Source organism: Mustela erminea, chromosome 2 (genome assembly GCF_009829155.1).
Source record: "Mustela erminea isolate mMusErm1 chromosome 2, mMusErm1.Pri, whole genome shotgun sequence".
In the NCBI taxonomy this organism is placed as follows: Eukaryota; Metazoa; Chordata; class Mammalia; order Carnivora; family Mustelidae; genus Mustela; species Mustela erminea.
In genome coordinates this window covers 129,433,556-129,449,697 of record NC_045615.1, presented here as the reverse complement: position 1 = coordinate 129,449,697, position 16,142 = coordinate 129,433,556, and positions in this window count along the sequence as shown.

The following is a 16,142-nucleotide window of genomic DNA, read 5'->3' as shown; positions in this document are numbered from 1 at the left end:
CATGATCTTTTTAAAAAAAGATTTTATCTATTTATTTGAGAGAGAGAACGTATGAGCAGATGGAGAATAGGGGGTTGTGGGGGGAGCAGAGGGAAAAGCAGATTCTGGACTGAGCAGGGAGCCTGATGCAGAGCTGGATCCCAGGACCCTGGGATCATGACCTGAGCTGAAGACAGCTGGTTAACTGACTGAGCCACCCAGGTCCCTCAAAAAGAACATGATCTTTAAAATGACTTTCGATATCTATTGCCAAATTTATCTTCAAATTATTTCTGTTCTCTTATGATTTTCCTTGCCATTCCCAGAAATGTAGGAGTACCCATTTCATCTGTTATTATCGTTAGAATTGTTTTCATCTTTGCCAGCTTGATAAGCACTAATTGATATCTCATTCTTCAGGCTCTTCTATTATTTTTCCAAACAAATTTCAGAATGATTTTACTAAGTAAAGAGAAGGAGAGAGAGACAAGGGGGAGGAGGAGAAAGAAGACAAAGAAAACTGAAGAATTCATATCCCAGTTGGATTTTTATTGGATTAAAAAATTGCAAAGTGCAGGTGCCTGGGTGGCTCAGTTGGTTAAGCCACTGCTTCCCACTCAAGTCATGATCCTGGAGTCCCAGGATCAAGCCCCACATCAGGCTCCTTGCTCAGTGGGGAGTCTGCTTCTCTCTCTGACCCTTACCCATTCTTGTGCTCTCTCTCTCTCATTCTCTCTCAAATAAATAAATAAAATCTTTAAAAAAAAAATCCCAAAGCACTTAAAAATGACATACATAGCACATGAGTATACAGTTATTTAGGAAATCAGATAAATCAAAAGCATATAGGGAGGAAAAATTTTAATTCTCTCTTTATCCCCTCACCCCTTCGATTGTCTCCCCTCTCCAGAGATAGAATTTTTAGTGCTTTAAAAAAAAATCCTTATGCATTTTTATTTATATATGTAGACATAAAATTTTTGTTAAATTGATGGTTTTGCTTCTTTTATCTATTCTTTTTAAAAAATATTTTATTTATTTATTTGCGAGAGAGAGAAAGCTCATGAAGGGTGAGGGACAGAGGAAGAAGCAGGCTCTCCACTGAGCAGGGAACCTGATGCAGGGCTCGATCCCAGGACTCCAGGATCATGACCTGAGCAGAAGTCAGATGCCTAACCTATTGAGCAACCCAGGCATCCTTTTTTTTCTATTCTTGTTTGGGAAATTATACATACTATCTTTATTCCTTTAATAGTTATTCTTAAAATGAAATACTTTATTAAATATATCAATATTTAGAATTAAACCGTGGCTGTATCTTTTCCAAAAAATAATACAAGGTCATAGAAAGTGTTTACTTCTCTTTTCCTTCCATTTCCAACCATAAGAAAACTATCTTGGATTTTTTTTTTAAGATTTTATTTATTCATTTTAGAGAGAGAGTGCAAGTTGCAGGGAGGGACAGAGGAAGCGGAAGAGAGGGAATCTCAAGCAGACTCCACACTGTGTGTAGAGCCCGACACGGGCCTGAGTCTCATGACCCTGAGATCATGACCTGAGCTGAAATCAAGAGGTGGATGCTTAACCAGCTGAGCCACCCAGGTGCCCCTCATCTGGGATTTTAATTCAAGATTTTCAATAATTTTTTTACATTGCATATCACAATTATTTAGACTGACTTACCCATCTTTCTACATAGGGTTTTTTGTGCCCCTCTTTTTTTCCTTCTTTCCTTCCTTCTTTACATACTGAAGTATGTTCCTTTTTTTTTTTTTTTTTTAAGATTTCATCTTTAAGTAATCTCTACACTTAATATGGGGCTTGAACTCACAACTCTGGGATCAAAATTTGCATGCTTCACCAACTGAGCCAGCCAAGCACCCCATGAAATATGTTCTTAAGTAATTTTCAGAAAGGAGATAATAAACTTTCTTCATCCTTTCAAGAAAGTGTTTATTTTGTCCTCTCATTTGAATACTGGCTGATAAAATTTTAGATTAAAAATTCTTTTGTTGGGGCACCTGGGAGGCTCAGTGGGTTAGGCCGCTGCCTTCGGCTCGGGTCATGATCTCAGGGTCTTGGGATCGAGTCCCGCATCGGGCTCTCTGCTCGGCGGGGAGCCTGCTTCCCTCTCTCTCTCTGCCTGCCTCTCCGTCTACTTGTGATTTCTCTCTGTCAAATGAATGAATAAAATCTTTAAAAAAAAAAAAATTCTTGTGTCTGAGATATTTGAAGATTTGCTCTATTATTGTTTTCTATAATCCAGTGTTGTTTATAAGAAGGCTACTGACAAATTCCCTGTTTTGTTTTGTTTTTTGGTTGGTTGGTTTTAAATGACAGATTTTTTTCTTTTTTATAATATTTTATGCTTTATTCTCGTGGTGCAATGCATAATTCTCAGAATGAGTGTCTCCTTATGTCTTCATCCTGGGCCCAGTCCTGAAGCCAGACATCGTATAATCTCTAAAAACGGTGGTAAACAAGGTCAACAGGGTCTCTGCCTGAATGGAGTTTACATTTGAGGGTTGGGGCTGAGAGGAACAAAACAATAAATGAATAAACAAAAGAATTAAGGTTAAAAAAAAAAAGAAAGGAAACATGGTGCTATAATAGAGAACAAAGGATTGAATGTGTAGTTCTTTAAGATGAAGTTAACATTTAGGAACATATAGTGGTGTGTGTGTGTGTGTGTGTGTGTGTGTGTGTGTGTGTGTGTGTTACCTTCTCTTTTCCATTTTCTTTCTTTTCTTTTAAAAATTTTGTTTATTTATTTGATAGAGAGAGAGATCACAAGTAGGCAGAGCAGCAGACAGAGAGAGTGGGGGAAGCAGTCTCCCCACTGAGCAGAGAGCCCCATGTGGGGCTTGATCCAAGGACCCTGAGACCATGACTTGAGCTTAAGGCAGAGGCTTAGCCCACTTAGCCACCCAGGTGCCCCCTCTTTTCCATTTTCAACCTTTTGCTTTTCCATGCTACATTCTGGAGATTTTCTTCTTATATATATTTTTTGGTTCACTAATTTTTTGCTTCTTTGTCCAATCTGCTGTTCAACCTGTCAGGAGTTTCTTAATTTCAATCATTATATTTTCAGTCCTATAATTTTTAAATTATTTGATTTGCAAGTCTGAAGTGTCACTTTTATAATGCATAGGTTTTTGTCAAAATTTTAAAGCTTAGTCTTTTATCTTGAACATGGTAAGCATGGTTGTTTTATAGTCTGTATAATATCTATCAGAATCTGGACTATCTCTTTGTCTGCTTCTGTTGTCTGTTATTTCCGCTGGTTCTTGCCCATAGTGTTTTGGTTATCCAAACACTGGATAATCAGTTATCGTGTGACTGGTTATTCTTGATTGTGTTCTAAATATCTTTTTTTAAAAAAGATTCAAAAAAATTATTTATTTAGAGAGCAAGAGGGGAGAGGGGCAGAGGGAGACAGAGAGTCTCAAGCAGTCTCTGCATAGAGTGCAGAGCCCAATGCAGGCCTTGATTCCACAGCCATGAAATCATGACCTGAGCTCAAATCAAGAGTTGGACACTTAACCAACTGAGACACCTAGGTGCCCTGTAAACACCTTATTTTAAAAACTTGTAGAAATAATTTGAGACCTGAAATAGTCATCTTCATTGTGAGACCAGTTACACTATTTTCTGTATCACATGAGTATGTTAACAATCTGGGATCACCTTAATCAAATATGTATCGACTGGAATTTGTTATTCCTATGGATGATACAAAACTGGGCAGAAGTCTGTGTGAGGCTGATTTACTACAGTTTACCCTTACTTCCGTGGTGTAGTCTTTCAGGGTCCTAACCCAAAGCAGGGTTGGAAGATATATTTTATCAGAGAACTGGGATGACCCTGTTCGATTTTTTTTTGTACTTTTCATTCCAGAGAGGCTGTTAGTAACACATTCATCCTCTCAGCATTTTTTTTTTCCCCTTCAGATTGACCAATGTTCCCTTTACAAAAGTAATATCAGTGCCAGGCTCACTTCTCTGGATTCATGACTTTTTCTGGATCTTGGTACTTGAAATAGAAGTTTCTCTTTCTGGGGCACCTGGGTGGCTCAGTTGGTTAAACATCTGAATCTTGGTTTGGCTCACGGTCATGAGATCAAGCCCTGAATTGGGTTCTATGCTCAGCCTAGAGTTTGCTTGAGATTCTCTCCCTCTCCCTCTGTCCCTCCCTCACTGTTTCTCTCTCAAACAAACAAATATATATATATTTTTAAAGAGGTTTCTCCTTCTGATAAACTCAAAACAAGCTCTACTTTGTCAAAGGAAAATAAAACCTCCCTATGGAACCTCTTTATGAGAATTCCCTCTGCATCATCAGCTAGGGGTTCCAAACCTGGATGATTAACAGAATCACTTGAGGAGCCTTTAAAATGGCCTAAACCTAGGAGGTATGTAGTTTAGTAGGTGAAGACTTTCTCATGTTCTGTGACCACAAGTGGTTTTAAGATAATCTCCAGACGTCCAACGTCCACAGATAATTTTTCCTAAGAAACCACTTGTGCTTCAATATGCCTTTCTCCTAATAATATCTACTGAAGCCAAACTAGCCAACGTGACGTACATAGTCCTTCTGGTTTGAGGGTTTCAGTGTAACAACATAACTGAATTAAGGATAATCAGAATCCTGTGTGGGATTTTTTTCAAAGACCATCAGGAAAGATTTGTACCTTCCACTATGGTTACTGAAGTGGTGAGATGTGAGTTTTATTTTGCTGATGGCTGTCTTTCTCTACAGAAAACCTGTCTCAGAGATGAAGAAAGGAAGAGAGAAACATCTCTGACAATAGGATGAAGCCTCTGAATATGGTTATTCTGGACACCAGTTATGCCCACGGACTTTGTAGTTAAGTGAACTAATGCATAATGAGTTTGAGTGGAGTCTGTATTACTTGCAAAGAATGAATACTCTGTCTCTCTGTTCTAGAGAGACTGATGTGACTAGGCAGGTTGTCAAGACAAGAAGTCAGGCCCAGGGGAGGAAGGCAGGTGCTTGGCTGTGAAACCTGGGGTATCTGGCCTCATAGGACCAGAAGCATGATATTGGACTGGGAGCACATAAAATATAGTCAACACATGGGCTAACCATCTTTGTCCTGCTCTCATGGAAGATACCAGTAATCAATCACAGCATTCTTTCCTACAAAGTCAAGACAAACCATTGCAACCTTACTATTCTTAACACAAAGCTCTGGGCAACCACTACCACTGATTTGAGTTTGTATATATTTCCCATTCTGGATTCAATGCCTGAAGACCGAGATGTATTTGTCTAGGTATTGGTGCTTGAGCTTGGAAGCTAGCCTGGTTTTACTTGGGATTTCTTCCTTGTGGATACTTTGTGAGGGCTGGCTAGTCAATTTATTGTCATTGAAAATACTATGGATATGAATAATGATAAATTATTATACTTTTAAAATTGTATTTTCTTTTTAAATATTTTACATGTAACTCCATGATTCTTGAATTCATGGTTTCTTATTGGTATCTTTGTTTCTCTTAGTTGTTCAAGAGTAATGATATTTTTAGTTGGTTCTGAGCATTGTCAAACACTGTTATTTTTGGAGTTGTCTCTCTGGTATTTAAGAGAAAGCCCAGGAGAGCTTGGAGCTGACCTAATGGCATATCACTGGGCAGTTACAGATTTTCTTCTTCCAGTAGAACAATGCTTCCTTTTGCTTACTGCCTTGATTTCCTGCCTGTATCAATCAAAATTCAATGATAATAGTCTATTATGTGGATTTTCATTTAACCTTTTTAACGTTTAAGTTCAACATTTCCCCACAACCAACAAACAGATATCCTACTCAAGTGATTCAAGTGTAATTGCTAAGAGAATTTCTAACAGAGTCTTATGGGCCTTAGCAGTTAGTCAGGAGGGCCAATTACCATTTAAACCTTTACCTATTTCCAGCTCTTCCTAAAATCCATTGCGTATTACAAAAGGAATGTCAATTGTACTATTGTTGTAGAAATAGCAATCTTTTTTGTCTCAGGATCTTAACTGACCCCTAGATTAAATTTAAGATGTCTTAGGACAAATATAAAAAAATCACCCAATGCTTTTAAAAGCGATGATGTATCAGAAAGATCAGCATAAAATATTCAATGACAGGACTGACATTGCACTCACTTTGGCCAATTACATTAGTTGTTGTTACTTGTCATCACTGACAGTAGTTCTAACAGTTAACATTTATTTAGCATTTACTTGTGCCAGATACTGGACCAAGTGCTGTACTTGCATTATTACATTTAATCTTAGCATAAGAACCATATACATTTATTCACCCTGTTTTACAAATGAGGTAGCTGAGCTGTAGAGAGATTATGTGACTTACCAAGTATTATAACAGTTAATTAATTAATGTACATCCTGCATTCATATCTGTATTTGTATCTAGCCTATCTAGATGAAATATGACTATAAGGGCTTGCCTATATATTCATTAAGTTCAGATGCAAGTAACAGAAAAACTTAAAATAATAGCAGGTTAGTTTATCCATTAGTTACCCATTAGTTTATCCAGACCCATTAGGGGTCTGGAGGGAGTCAGTTTGAACTGGTATGGCATTGCACAATATTAGGGACTCCAGCTTCAACTATCTCGTTGCTCTGCCAATCTGTGGCTTCTATTTCTAAAGTCACCTTCTGGCTCAGGATAGCTGCTGGAGCATCAGTCATCACATCTGCGTTCTAGGAAGTAGGAATTCACATACCAGTTCTATTTTATGTCTTTGTTTGAAGTTAGTCACAAGGTCACATCAAGTTTCAAGGAAGGCTAGGATAGGTAGTCTTTATTCTGAGGATCAGTGTGTTCGGCTGACATTCAGAAGAGAATAAATATGAAAAGTGTTCAATAACAGTACCTACTGATGTCATCTTTTTGCTGCTTTTCCATAATTTTTGTGAACAGAAGAATCTGAAATTTTTTAAAAACCAACTCAGAATAATATCATTGCTATGTTGCTTATTATTACACATTCAGTGATTTCACAAAACCATCTAGACCTCTGAATCTAACATAAATAAAACAGAAACTCAGCCTTATCATTTGTCTACCACACAGGGGTCAGTCCTGCCTTTAATACTGACACGAAAAGAGGGTTTTGCTCTCAAGGACTATTCTAACAGACCTGCTTTTATGTTGCCTTGGTAATTATGTTCTTGCTTAACTATTGACCAGAAACCACGAGAGAACAAGTTTCCTTGCTTCTGGTTCTCTCCTTTATCCTGTGTGGCCAAAATCTAAGCTGCAATGTGAACAAAAGGAATGTTCATTCCTACAGTGAAAAATTCCTGGTACCGTTCTGGGAATCTCATTAGTAACTCTAATAGTTTTATAGTTCTGTGCTCTTGTTTACTTATCAGAGGTTTTGCATTCATGCCATTCTTTGATACTCATCCCTGAGAATATACATGTATAAGCACAGAGAGGTCTTGAAAGAATGATGGAACATTTCTTTCCATTTGACAAAGTATTCATTAAGCCCTTACTCTATTCTAGGTTTTGCTTAGATATGCAGAGAGTAAATTCAGTAACACCTCTTGTCACTGCCCAATATTGGACCCTCCCATTGGGTAATCTTCACTGCCAGTCTCAGACAACCCTAAGGACCAGGTGGTCCACACAGGGCCTACTCCTCTACCACCTGTGAGACAAAGGAACCAGCTGATAGACCGGACTGGGAGACGCTTGCTCTACCTCCCACAGGAAGGCTGATGTCAGGGATGAATAAGAAGGTTCTCTCATCTGTCTCTGCCCCCACAGAGATCAATCTGGAACCACAGGGGAACCTCCCTTATGATCCCCAGAGGAACTGTTTCCTGTCTCCCTACTTTTTTCTTCACAACCTCCAGTTCCTCTGATGAAGGGCAGAGGCTTCCTAGAAACTGAAATCCCTTCTTCAGCCTTCAGGTATATAAGCTCTGTGGCTTGTTCTACTGGTCAGTTGACCAATCCCCTTCACCATTCTTCTCTCCAACCACCCTCCAGAGAGAGGCGGCCACATGACATTTCCGGTTTTGCATACTGAAATGTAGATGGAAGTTCCTGGGGAGCACGCCATTCCCAATCTACAAGGCTGAGTCTTTCTAAAAGAGAAAATGTGTTTTGGGCCCTTTGTTCTTCTGTCTTCCTGCCTGGAATGTGAAGATGGGGCCCAGAGGAGCAGTAGCCAACTTGCCATGAGAAGACAACACATTCAGGGAGGAAAACAGACTGCCTGCTGAGAATGTGGAACAGAGCTGGAAAGCACTTGGATCCTTGACTACACTGTGAAGTGCCTTTCTGGGATCAGGACCAGTTGTTTCAAAGATCCCTAAATGATGTGTGATTCTTGCTCTGTGTTATGGTCTGAGTGTTTGGGTCCCCCAGGTTTAGGTACTGAAATCTACTGAAATCTTAAGCCCCAAAGTGATATTATTAGAGGCTGGGGCCTTTGGGAAGTGAATGGGATTGGAATCCTTATAAAAAAGGCCCTAGAAGCTCTTTTGCCCTTTTCCTCATATGAGAACACAATGAAAAGAAAGCCATCTACGAACTAGGAAGCTTACCCTCACCAGATACTGAATCTTGAACATCCCAGCCTCCAGAAGTGCAAGAAATAAATTTCCATAGTTTCTAAGTCACTTGGTCTATAGCTGCCCAAAGGGACTAAGGTACTTTGTATCAAAACCTCAAAATACTGAATTTTGGTTATTGGGAGCTATACTTAATGTTTAAAATATTCTTTTGAAAACAAGTGTGTGATTTGATATGTTCTGATATCTAAAGCAAATGAATGCTTTTAGAGTTAAATATTGTTTAACTTCCTTTTTTGAGGCATATATTAATACGTATTAAAAGCTAAGTGAGAATGGGGACCCATAGGAGCTGGAAGATTGAGAACAAGTTGAAGAATGGACGCCTGTATCCAGTACCACACTATTCATGATTTCCAAGGTTTCAGGGAACTCAAGGAGCTTCTCCTCCAGGGGTTCCCAGATTGAGTCTCCAGGACTTCCCTGGGTGCTTCGAGAGAGATGTTGGGAATCTGAGTAAATGGGCTCCAGCCCCATTCTGGTTCAATAACCAGGACACATCCACTTTTCCCTGAGCCCTTCCCTGGATTCTGGATTACAATTAATCCATGTTGTCAAATGAAGCTTCAGACTACAGGTTTAGTCAAAATTAAGTTTAAAAACCACTGTTTTTCCCTAATACACTTATTTTCTTAAAAAAGGAAGGTGACACCCAGCCATGTTCAAATGACTTAAGTGGCAGACTATAATACCATCTTTTTCTGTTCCCAGCATATTGTTATTCCTGCATGAATGCTTGATCTCTATGGATTATTAAAGAAGGAATTTCCTCCAAATGCTCATTTCTGCAGACTGGATTTCTTTGGCACAGCTCCTTACCTAGGAGGCTCATAAGAGGAATGCCACAAGGCTGTTAACTCCAGTCACAGGCCAAAAGGACATAATGCAACTGGAAATTCCAGAGTTAGATGGACTTTAGGTACTACTTGATCAAGGTTCTCATTCCATAAGTTCCGCTCCCCATAGGCTAACTCAGTCTGGTTCTTTACATGATAGTTGTCTGAGGGAGCATGCATGAAGATCCTGAACAATCATGAAATAATCCTGACCTTTGCAATGATCAACCCACCTACGAACCAATAACTGTAGCAAACTGTCCTTGTTTCTAAGGACAGCTGCCTTGTGTTCTTTCTGTCTGCTGAATGTTCTCTTCACCATGCTTATGCTTATTCACAGTTTAAAATATGTCTTTTATTTAATTATCTTGTATGATCTAGTGATGAATTTCCTAATTTTTTCCATCCTTCCTTTTCTGGTAAAGTGTTACCTGAGGTGCTTTCTTCCTAGTGCCTTCCTAGTGGGACTACATATCATGTTTCCTTAATGCTGGCGTCATTCTTGACATTGTCCAACCTGAAAATCTGAACGGAAGTTCTCAGGTTTGGCAGCTTTCACCATCGAAGTGATCTGGAGAATGGTCTTCTTTTTTTCTCAAATGGATGAGGTTGAGTTGACATTCTCTGTGCAGCATTTCTTGCCTGTGTCATGTGAGGCTGGAGTCCAGGCAAAGATGGCAAGTGCCATAGTGAGCTATGGTTGCTCAGGGATACTAAGGTCACCAGATCTCTCTTGCTTCAAACACTGCATTTGCAACCCCTCTACTTGCCTGGCCAGGAGTGAGGAATTGGGATTGGGGCTGTGGGTTAGGTCTCAGACTCTGAACTTTTGGAACATCCCTGGGCTTTCCATTTTGCCTGCCTGGATTAGCAGCTAATCCCTTAAGTCAAAGTGACCTGCATCTTTGTTCCTAAGAATAGTAAAAGAGAATAAAGCTAGCTTGCGGGGAAGGAGACCCAAAATATGAGTAGGAGATATGGGGGAAGCAGAAAAAAAAAAAAAAAAAAGGATGAGAGTAAGGCCTCGCCAGAGGATTTAGGAGCGGAAGGCCCGGATCCTGGACAGAGTTCTTGCTCCCAAAGGCAAGATATAACAGGAGGATAGGGGAGGCAGCTGGGGGCTCCTTTGAGATTTTGAAGGATATCTCAGTCAAAAGACTCTTGTAATTTCATTTGCAGAGGTAGATGTAATTTCATTTGCAGAAAGTTAAATTAAACAAATATATCAAAAGAAGAAAAATGCCATATGAGCAATGATTTTTATGGCAGTCTATGTATAACTGTACATAATACTACATCTGCTATAATAGCAAAAATGAAAAGCATTTTAAATGTCCAAGGACAGGGAAACAATAAAATAATCCAAGATGTCAATGCAATGAAATAGTATGTATCCATTGTAAGAAACAGGCATGATGGCTCTAGAATTGTGTTGGCCAATCTTAGAGTTACTAGCCTCACGTGGATATCTACATTTGCATTTAAATGGGTTAAAATTAAGCAAGAAATTCTGTTCCTCAGTTACTCTAACCCCACTTCAAGGGCTGAAGAGGCACGTGTGCCTGGTGGCCCCCATCAAAATGCAGGTTTGGGATATTTTCATTATCATTGAAGGTTCTATTGGGCAGTGCTGCTCTAGAATGCTGGGCAAGTGTTCACACATGACTGTGGAAGTGAAACAAAAGTTGCACAAGAAACACATGCACTGATTTTACCAACAGAAAAATCATAGAGATGCATGGATAAAGACTAGTCAAGACAAGGAAGAATTAAAATGATTTCAATCAGGGAAATAAATGCACCAGGTAGGTTTGAAATCTACCTTTGAGAGTGGCCTCTATAGAGTTCAATTACTAATGCAAGAGAGTCATGAAAACTCTCTTTGGGAAGCCAGTTGTACCTGCTGCTCCTGGACTAGACACCGTGAAGAGAAAGAGGTGGCGGCAGGACATGGAAGGATAAGGTTCTTCAGTTGGCTGTGTGGCTGAGACAGCTCTGTGATATCATGGAAGTCACTGCAAGTCTCTCTTTTCTCAGAGAAACTCCAAGGTCTCTTCCAGCTCAGAGGAACGGTCGTGCTTGTCTTCCGGTGGAGGGCAGGTGTTCAGGGGACCCATCGTGCTAGGCCTCCAGAGGCCGTAGGAATGGAGAGACAAGGGCAAGTTACCAGGTGCTGGGGGGGAGTTTAGCAGAGTCTGGTGAGAACCGTGGGTCCCAGGGACAAAGGAGGAGAAGCAGAAGGGATAGCTGAGGACAGAGGAGCCAGTCGGTGACAAGATGAGGGATTTGTATTCCAGGCACTAAAGAGCTATAAGAAAAATCGCATCTGTTTTTATTAAATGTTAGAGATGACTTTGAACAGAACCTAAGTGAAACTGCAAACACAGCTGAGAAAATCCCACTTCTGTCTGGTTCCTCGGAGACTCCACCCCCTCTCTTTCCGGCGGGCTCTCTAGTTACAGGCAGTTCACCAGACACCCTCCCATTGGCTCCTTAGGAACACGCCGGAGTAGGGCAATTCTTCCCTTTGTTCAGCTATTTTCTATGTCACATCATAAAATCATCCTTCTTGAAAATCACTTATTCTTGAACATTTCCTGTCTGAATTGATTTTACAGTTGTAGCATTTTATCTAAATCATTTCATACTTCTTTTTAGTGTTTGAAGCTATGTAACATTTAATCCCATTTCCCTCCTTAGGTATTTTTCTGTTACGCATCACATGGAGAAATTCTTCTACTAAACAGCTGATATTATCATCCACCTTTTTGACTTTTTGATGTATAATAACTACCTATTCACATTCCTTTGAATGTCTGTCTATACCAGTAGACACTGGTGTGCTTTCCTGTTTATACTTTTACTGTAAATTGAAACAAAGCAAACTACCTGAATCTGTACCTGTGAAACGCTTTAATGATGCAAAATTACATGCATGAGTTGGTGTGGATCTGTGTGTGTGTGTGTGTGTGTGTGTGTGTGATCTACACATTAATTGAAAAACAAGTCGCTTATTAAATGCTATTCCCTGTGGGGAGATCAGACATAGTCCTGTCTGCCAAGAAGCTTATAATCAAGTGGACACATGCTTTGGTCATTTCTGGACAGCCCCCAAATTAGAAAAAAATATTGGGTTCCAGAAGTGTGTTTTAAACCCAATGGCTCAGAACCCCAAAAGTTTTTCCTTATAAAATTTGTGTATGTTTCATAGTTTTCAAATTCAATCTCCCTAAAATAACAGAATACATAATATACCCTGGGATCATTATACTTAGTGTAATTTAATTCAATTTATTAATACACTTATTGCCTAGCCTATGAGGAACTGGAATACAGAGATAAATAAGACATATTTCTTGCTCTCAAGCAGGTCGTAGTCTGGTAGGAAAGGCGAACCAGTAAACATGTAACCCCCAGTATGTACAATGGCTGCCAAATAGGTCCAGAAGCCCTCACAGAGAGCACTGGTTATCACTCTACCAAGTTATGTGGCCACTTTTGCCAATGGACAAACCAGAGGGCTTGGGACACATTTCCCACTGACAGAAGTCTGGTGGTAGAAGAGGAAGGATCTGCCTCCCCTACTCTTTCCGATCTGCTGATCAGGCTGTGGAGAAACACCAGCTCCAAGGTAGTAAAGGCTGAACGACTTGTCAAACGAGGACTTCCTGCTAATGGAACTCTGCAGACTAACTTCCTGTTTTCCCCTCACTCTTCATCAGGAACCAGGAAGGAGGTTCTGTCTTTCTTCCAACGATAATATTATTGATTTCTTTCCTTTCCTGGCCCACCATGGAGCTAAGAGCAGCCTAAGACACCCTTAAGAACTTCTCACTGCCTTTCAGATAAAATCCAAACTCCCTTCAGGACTGGCCCTTGTCTGTCCCAGTCTTGCCCTTAGCCACACGCCACCATGTTCTCTTTGCTACAGCCATGTGCACTCTTTGTAGTTCCCCCAGCATGTCACGGTTTCCAGTATGTTCTCTAGTCTTTGATTTATGCTCTTCTTAAAAGCACTTTCCCTTCTACTCTTAGACTGGCTGAACCAGGTCATTCATCCATTTTCAGCTTACATGCCATTTCCTTAGGGAGTTCTTCACTGGCTTGAGATGAGGGAACTCCTAGATGAGCCACCACTTCCCTTTTCTTCATCTTCATTAAACCTCCCTTCCCTTCACTCCTTTCGTTTGTAAGCTCCAAAGGGAGGGCACAGACCACATCTCTCCGGCTCACCACTGTAGCCCAGGGCCTGGTCCATAACTCAGTGGATACAGGGTGGGCTTCATAGGTGTGCAACCTGTAAAGTTGCACAGGGCGTCATGTTCAGAAAGGTGAGTTCAGGGCGCCTGGGTGGCTCGGTCAGTTAAGCATCTGCCTTCAGCTCAGGTCATGATCCGGGAGTCCTGGGATAGAGTCCCATATCAGGCTCCCCGCTCAGCAGGGAGTTGGCTTCCCCCTCTGTCCCTCATCCCGCTCTTGCACTTTCTGTCTCTCAAATAAATAAATAAAATCATTTTTTATTTTTACCTTTTTTTTTTTTAAGATTTTATTTATTGGGGCACCTGGGTGGCTCAGTGGGTTAAAGTCCCTGCCTTCGGCTCAGGTCATGATCTCAGGATCCTGGGATTGAGCCCCGCATCAGGCTCTCTGCTCAGCGAGGAGCCTGCTTCCTCCTCTCTCTCTGCTAACTGTGATCTCTGTCTGTCAAATAAATAAATAAATAAAATCTTTAAAATAAAATAAAACTTAAAAAAAAGATTTTATATATTTATTTGACAGACAGAGATCACAAGTAGGCAGAGAGGCAGGCAGAAAGAGACGGAGAAGCAGGCTCCCCGCTGAGCAGAGAGCCTGATGTGGGACTCGATCCCAGGACCCTGGGATCATGACCTGAGCTGATGGCAGAGGCCCAACCCACTGAGCCATCCAGGCACCCCTAAAATCATTTTTTTTTTTTTAAGTTGAGTTTCATGCTTGGTTTAATGATTTGTGTATGCTGTTTTGAAAATTCTTAGAAACTGAACAAGGGGCACCACATTTCGTTTTGCACATTTCACAAATTGTGAAGCGGATCCCATGTGGATGAATAAATGAATTAATGAATGTATATTAATCTTCACAATTTGTTGAACCAAGGAAATTAAGGCTTCTGAAGTCCTAATTTTAAAAAAGAAAAAGGATTTTGTGGAGAAATTGCAATGCATAATGCAGACATCTTTATGATCTATTTTGTTAATCTTCACATATTGTTTGTTTCTATGAGAAAGGAGAACAATGCCTGAAAGATATGCACTCTGTTCTCTGACATGTATTTTCATTTAAAATTGCCTTTTATTCAGCCACATTGTTTATAAATTAAAAAAAAAAAGCAAACAAAACGAAGTGCAGAATGATTTACTTTGTCTTGTGCCTGATTCATTATAATTGGAAAGATGGGTATAACTTCTTAAAAAGGAAAGACAAAGAAGCAAGAAAAATTCTGCAAAGAATGGTGATCCCTAGATTTCTATTTCCTTAGGACGCATGAACATCAGCAGGAATATTTGAGTAGTAAAAGCTATACTAGAAAAGAATGAATCTCAAAGCAAAAAGATGCAGGGTATGACATTGCATCCTAAACTCAAGGATGCCAGTCAAGAGAGACCGTATCTGGGCTTTGAGGTTTTAAGGCCTACAAAAGACCTCTGGTAAGCTTTGTGAGGACAGCTGGGGAGTCCTCTAGTTCTTTTATTAAGGATCCTCTGAACCATCATCACCACCTCTAGCAGTCAGTGGCTGTCATCAATGTCTTTGACCAATTGAAGAGAAGGCAGCTCTTTGGAGGGAGGGATGGGAGTCTGGGTTCCAACAGAGTGGGGCTTGGAGCATTTAGAGATGCTGATTTCCATTTAGAGAAGCTGATTTCTTCTTACTCCTTACGGGCCCAGAGGACCAGCTTCAGGTCCCATTATGCCAATTATTTGCTGTGTAACCTTAATGATTTTCTGCCTCCAGATCTTGGCTTCCTTGTGTATAAAGCCAGAAGTGGATAAAGGCTTCGCACCACCTCCCACCTACCTTTCTGGTACCCTGAGTCTCTACCCAAGGACATTCATTTCCCTGTCCCTGGGAGTTTGGAACAGGCACCCTGATCTGATCCATCTGCTGGGTTCATCCTCACCAGATTCCCATTTGCTCTTCCTGACCCTCTGGTTTTTTCTTGCACATGCTGTTGTCTCTGTCCTGTGTCCTACTGACTACTCTCCCTTCACCCTCCATACTTTCTTAATTTACCTGCCTAATACCTATGCACCCGTAAAGAAGTTAAATCCCAGCCTGTCCAAAGCTCTCTCGAGCTTCAACCTCCATCAGCATATTACACAGTCTTGTCCACAGGCACTCGTGTACTCCCAGCACTCTGCTTCCTGGTGTTCCATCTCTCATCCCACGGTATCATTATTGCCTATTTCCTTGTTTGTTTCCTTCCAGAATCCCAGAGTTCATTGAGGGCCTGGATGTTGCCTCTTCGACATCTAGAACAACCAACACAATAGATGTTCAATCAGTGTTCGTAGAACAAATGACTGAATGAAGCATTGAGGGGATGAATGAAGACTTCATCATCCTGCTGTCTTTTAGAAAGCAGTACACTACTTACTGGGCCTCCAGGAAACACAATTCCTTGATTAAAGAGGGTCAAATGGTAGAGGTTGGACTGGTGGGAAAAAGGAGTCTCTTTGCTAC